This window comes from Mustela nigripes, chromosome 18 (assembly GCF_022355385.1).
Source record: "Mustela nigripes isolate SB6536 chromosome 18, MUSNIG.SB6536, whole genome shotgun sequence".
Classification (NCBI taxonomy): domain Eukaryota; kingdom Metazoa; phylum Chordata; class Mammalia; order Carnivora; family Mustelidae; genus Mustela; species Mustela nigripes.
Window position 1 is genome coordinate 28632683 of NC_081574.1, and position 5750 is coordinate 28638432.

A 5750-nucleotide genomic window follows, 5' to 3' on the forward strand; every position below is an offset into this window, starting at 1 on the left:
GGGGGGGGGGGGGCACCCTGCTGAGCAGAGAGCCGGATTCAGGGCTCGATCCCATGACGCTGGGATCATGACCTGAGCCGAAGACAGAGGCTTAACCTCTGCCACCCAGGAACCCCCTAAAATACTATTTTGAAGTATCTGGCAGAAGTCGAGGGGATGACAAGCATTCAGGAATTGCAAGGTAACTGAGACTTTATCTTTCTGAAAACAGAAGGGCAGCAGTTAGGCAAGGGGGAGCCTCCAGTTTGCGAAGCCTTCTGGTAAACGGTGATGTGATTACTATCCTTTTATTACCGTTGGCTCTTCCTCTTTGAATACGCCGTGTACTGGATGACAAATTCTACCGTTATAGACTTGAAATCTATCTTGACAAGGCTATGCCATGCTGTTTTAGTATCACACATTTCAGAGCCGGGCGGCCCCCGTGGGGCCCTGAGGCATCATATTAATGTTTGGACATAAAGAGATGTTGGCACCCAGAGGGGAAGAGACTTGAGAAACCTTCCCTCTTGTTAGTGGTAAGGAAGGTCAGGACTGACACCCAGTGTCCTCACCCCCGGGAGCCAAAGTTTCCTATTTCGCGGTCCTGCTGTGAGAATCCATAATCACACTCTCACACTATAATCATAGATCACCGTAGCCTCCAAGCGGTTCATACACATTATCTCACACCTACCTACCAAAACAGCTCTTGAAGATATATCAGGCGGGGAAGCCTGCGTGGCTCAGTTGTTAAGCATCTGCGTTCGGCTCAGGTCATGATCCCGGGGTCCTGATATCGAGTCCCACATCAGGCTCCCTGTTTGTAGGAAACCTGCTTCTCCCTCTCCCACTCCCCCTGCTTGTGTTCCCTCTCTGGCTGCGTCTCTCTCTATCAAATAAATAAATAAAATCTTTGGGGTGCCTGGGTGGCTCAGTGGGTTAAGCTTCTGCCTTTGGCTCAGGTCATGATCCCAGGGTCCTGAGATCGAGTCCCGCATGGGGCTCTCTGCTCTTGTCAGGAGGCCTGCTTCCTCCTCTCTCTCTCTGCCTGCCTCTCAGCCTACTTGTGATCTCTGTCTGTCAAATAAATAAACAAAATCTTTAAAAAAAGAAAAGAAAATAGGCGTCTGTTTGCTCAAAGAAAGGCTGCCCAGTTTCGTGACTGGTTAACTGATATGTTAAATATCTGTTTGCGGTTCTGTGTACCGTGTGCTACCCGTTTCCCCTAGTCCGTCCATCAGATTTCTATTTAGCCCACTTTTCCCACCTGGAAGCTCCTTTCTTAGTTCCTGATTTTGCTCTGTCGTGTGAACGGTGGAGTAAAGTTCAGCTGAGTCAGAGTAGGGAGCCTTGGCCGGATTCACGGGGTTGTGTAACACCTGCTTCCCAGGAGGCCCCGCTGCGAGTGATGGCGTGGTGAACAAAAGGGGAGCCGAGGCTGCTGATGGAAGGTGAAAAGTTCAATGGCCCAGAGAAGTCCCTTGCACGTGTCTCTCAAGCCTGAGAACCTGAGGAACACCGTCCAGGTTACCTGACATCTGGGATGGGGACTCTGAGAGTCTCTTTAGGGCATCCATGCACTTCTCTTAACACACATCCCTCAGTGTGGTTAAAGGGAAAGACAGACGGAGGCAGCCCCATCCCTTATAAAGTCTGGGCAGCTATTTTCAGGGACCCTGATGGGAACAGGAACATCATACCTGGGGTCATGTCGTGAAAGTGTAGATTTCAAATTCTTTTTTTTTTTTAAGATTTTATTTATTTATTTGACAGACAGAGATCACAAGTAGGCAAAGAGGCAGGCAGAGAGAGAGAGGAGGAAGCAGGCTCCCCGCTGAGCAGAGAGCCCGATGTGGGGCTCGATCCCAGGACCCTGGGATCATGACCTGGGCTGAAGGCAGATGCTTTAACCCACTGAGCCACCCAGGTGTCCCTAGATTTCAAATTCTAGTCTGCCTTTCCTAGATGATTTGGGGTATGAGGACAGCCCCCTGAAGTTTGCACAGTAAAGCTAAACTTGGAAGCCTGTCTTGAGTTGCAGGAAGGAGTGAGCCCAGAGCCTCAGGGGGGCCCTGAGAGCTGCCTGTCTACCAGGGGGAGAAGGTTGAGAGCAGCAAACCCCCAAGGACCGGGCCAGATAGATGGTCTTCCAGGTGCTTAAAACACTCTAAACCTGGGCCTCACCAGCCTGAGGGAGCTAAACAAGAAGATAATCGATGCTGCTAAAATTTTAAAAAAGTTGATGGAGAGAATGATCTTGTTCACTGTTTGATCACTCCAGGAGACTCCCAGGAAGCTCAGAGATTTTTTTATTTTTATTTTTTTAATTAAAGGGAGTAACAGTTTATTTAGTGGGTAAAAAAAAAGCATAAGGAAATTATACCAAGAAAGAACATAGGCTAATAGGCTTAAGGAGGAGTTTATAAATCATATATCCCCAATGGAAAACGAAGAAAATTAGGACTAATTTTGACATTATCCCTATTTTATTTTTACTATACCCTTTAATTTATAGAGGTTTTCTGTATATAAAAGGCACATTATGCATATTAATATGAATATAATATTAATATATAATAATATCCTCCCACAGATTACCCACCAGTGTTCATGTCAGTTATAGAATATCATACCCACTCACAGACCAAGGAGGGGGGATGGTATATGTGAAAGTATCTAAGATTTTGGGGCCGGACACACCTGGCCTAACCCTGACTTTGCTACTTAAGAGCTACGTGATTGTGAGCAAGTTCATTGAAATTGTTAAATCCTGTTTTCTTCATTTATAAAAAATACATATATATATATCTCCACCTCATGTTATTGTTGTAATTTTGAAATTAAATATATAATTGAGTGAAACTGGCAAATGATTGGCAGGTTGTAGCTACTCCATGGATCTTTGCCTCTTCCTTCCATGGGCAGAAAGAATTCTGGCATTATCTTATTTGTAATTATTAGCTTTTATTGTCTTCAGATAATGTTTCTAGACCTAGCCTTTCAGTTTCTTGTGAGGGAGCTAGTTAGCCCCTGAATATGTTTGCGCAAAAATAGATTGCTCATCAGACCTCAAAAGGCACGTCATCATTACATATCTCCAGGACACGTGTAGAGTCTTGTTTTTAATTTCTTGGGTAATCTGATGAGTTGATTCTGATAGTGTCTATCGACAGCATCAACTTTAAAGGCAGAATGGATTGGTGTTGTACTGCCACAGTTCTCTGAGGAAAGTAGTTCCCTTCCTAAAAGTTTGGGTCTTTATTTTTTCTTAATTATTATTATTATTTTTTTTTGTAGTGGTGGTAGGGAAAGAATCATTCATATACTATTGCTTCTTGGGAATCTGATTCTTCTTAGGAATGTGCTGAGTTACCAGATGATGCAAGCACCCTGATACTTGATGATACATGAAAAATACAACACCGATAAGATCTATTGGCAAGTAATTGATTGTTACATAAGACCTTGATTGGCTGAGCTCAGTCCACTAGTCAATTTCAACATTACCTCCTAAATCACCAAGACAGGGGCGCCTGGGTGGCTCAGTGGGTTAAGCCGCTGCCTTCGGCTCAGGTCATGATCTCAGGGTCCTGGGATCGAGTCCTGCATCGGGCTCTCTGCTCAGCAGGGAGCCTGCTTCCTTCTCTCTCTCTCTCTGCCTGCCTCTCAGTGTACTTGTAATTTCTCTCTGTCAAATAAATAAATAAAATCTTAAAAAAAAAAAAAAACTTACTGGCTAAATCACCAAGACAATAGGAAGGAAAGCCTTACTATGACTTATCTTTCCCCCAAAATGTGGCAATACGATTTTATAGCTTATTGATAATGACACTTCTGTGAAATCAAAAGTAGTTCCACATTAGAAGATGGAAGATATGTCAACCCTTTCTGCGCCCTTCTACCAAGTTGGTTGAAGCTCATGGTTCTTGAGAACCATCTTTTTACCCTGGTAAGGTTGCAAACGTTAGGGTCATGTTGACCATGAGTGAAAACATCTGACAGCAATGCTATTCTGTTTTTTGGTTTTGTTTCTTTTTCCTTCTCTACCACATCCTCTGATAATGATTTCCATGGGCTGGAAACACTGTGAAGAGAGAAATATTTAGTTGAATTTATTTTAAATGAAACCAATAGCTTCACTAGTGATCTCATAACCTCAAAGCACTTTAACAAACTGAGTAATCATTGAGGATGCTAAATATAGTAAATACAATGTTTAAAACCTTCACAAATAAATCCATATTTAAATCTGCTTCTACCACTAAGTAGCTTTGCTTTTGATGTACCTTTTAAAATCATGGATTTCTTGATGGAGGTATTGAGTTTGGTTCTAACTGTTACTTTCTGCTTGTTTGATTTTTTTTCCAATTTATATCAGTTAGGGCTCACTCTCTGAGACATTTTATCACACCTGGAAGGAAGATGCTCTCATGACTGGAACGATGTCCAGGTGCCCAAAGGTCCTCCTTAATCCTTAGCTCAATTAGTGATTGTATATCTCAAACGTGAGCAGGTTTAAAATAAGTCCGAAAATATAGTTCCTTTCCTTGTATAGGTTTTTGGAATATAATATGCACATTATTATAAAATTATAAGCTTTAAAAATATAACATACACTGTATCATTTTGTTGGTACTAAATTGGGATACTACTCATTTAAGTATATGCATATCCATCTGTTTTTAAAATGTAATCATGGACATGGATAGGTCACAGATTATAATTTGTAAATGTATTAAGAGAGAGCACCTGTAAGGAAAAAAAGTTGTTAAGTAGTCACCTTTTCCTTCACCCACTCATTCCATATATTCGTTTTAGGACTTACTCCTAAAGTTAGACGCTACGAATAATTAGCTTTAGGCGTGAGAGATGTGATGCCTCTGTCTTCTCCAGTGGAGTCCTGGGCATCACGTCTGCTGCTGGCTCACTCGAGGCTTTTGTGGTTGTTGTTGAACATGACTCTAGAGCAGCTCGGGAAAGGAAGAATATCCTTTAGCTATAGCCACTTTTTGGTTATAGGAGACTGAGCACGTAGTGAAATGGAGCCTCATTTGTTACCTTCTGAGTATTTTTTTTTTTAAATAACAGATATTTTGCTCTATAGGACCAGTTCTTACTATTTTCTTATACATACATAGCAAAAGTAGATTAAGTACTTCGCAGGAATGTGTACTATTCTTAGACACCAAAGGCACTGCTGGTTTGGGGCACCACCTCTGCATCTAGGCAAAACTAAAGCCTAAAGATGAGAGACCTGAGAATGAGTGCCATCCCAAACCCCTACTAAGCATAGCCCTTCAGTACAGTCATTTTCCTTAATAACCTTTCACAAGAGTAAGGCAATTATGAGATGTGTTGGGTTTCGCCAAACGCTTCTTAAAAAGCCACATAAAAATGTGTATGAGGTCACCTCTGATTCCAAGCAGAGAGGGTCCCTCCCCCCTTCCCTGACCCATACTACTCCACACCCTACCCTGAACCCCACCTTCCCTCCAATCCAACTAACTCACAGAAGTTTAATTTTCCTTTCCAAAAGCTATGTACTTGAAATTCCTATTCTTAGTCCTGTGTATTTTGGTTCCCTCTTTGATTTTCCTTCTCTCCCCCACCCCCCAGGTTTCCTGTTGATACCAACTTGAGTCTCAAAGGGTTTCCCTTTGCTTCTTTTGGAAAAAAAAAAAAAAAACTAAAGAAAAGAGATGAATTTAGAACCTATAGGGTGGAAAATAAGAGTCATGAAAAGGCAGCCCTAGCATGCAAGAGTGCAG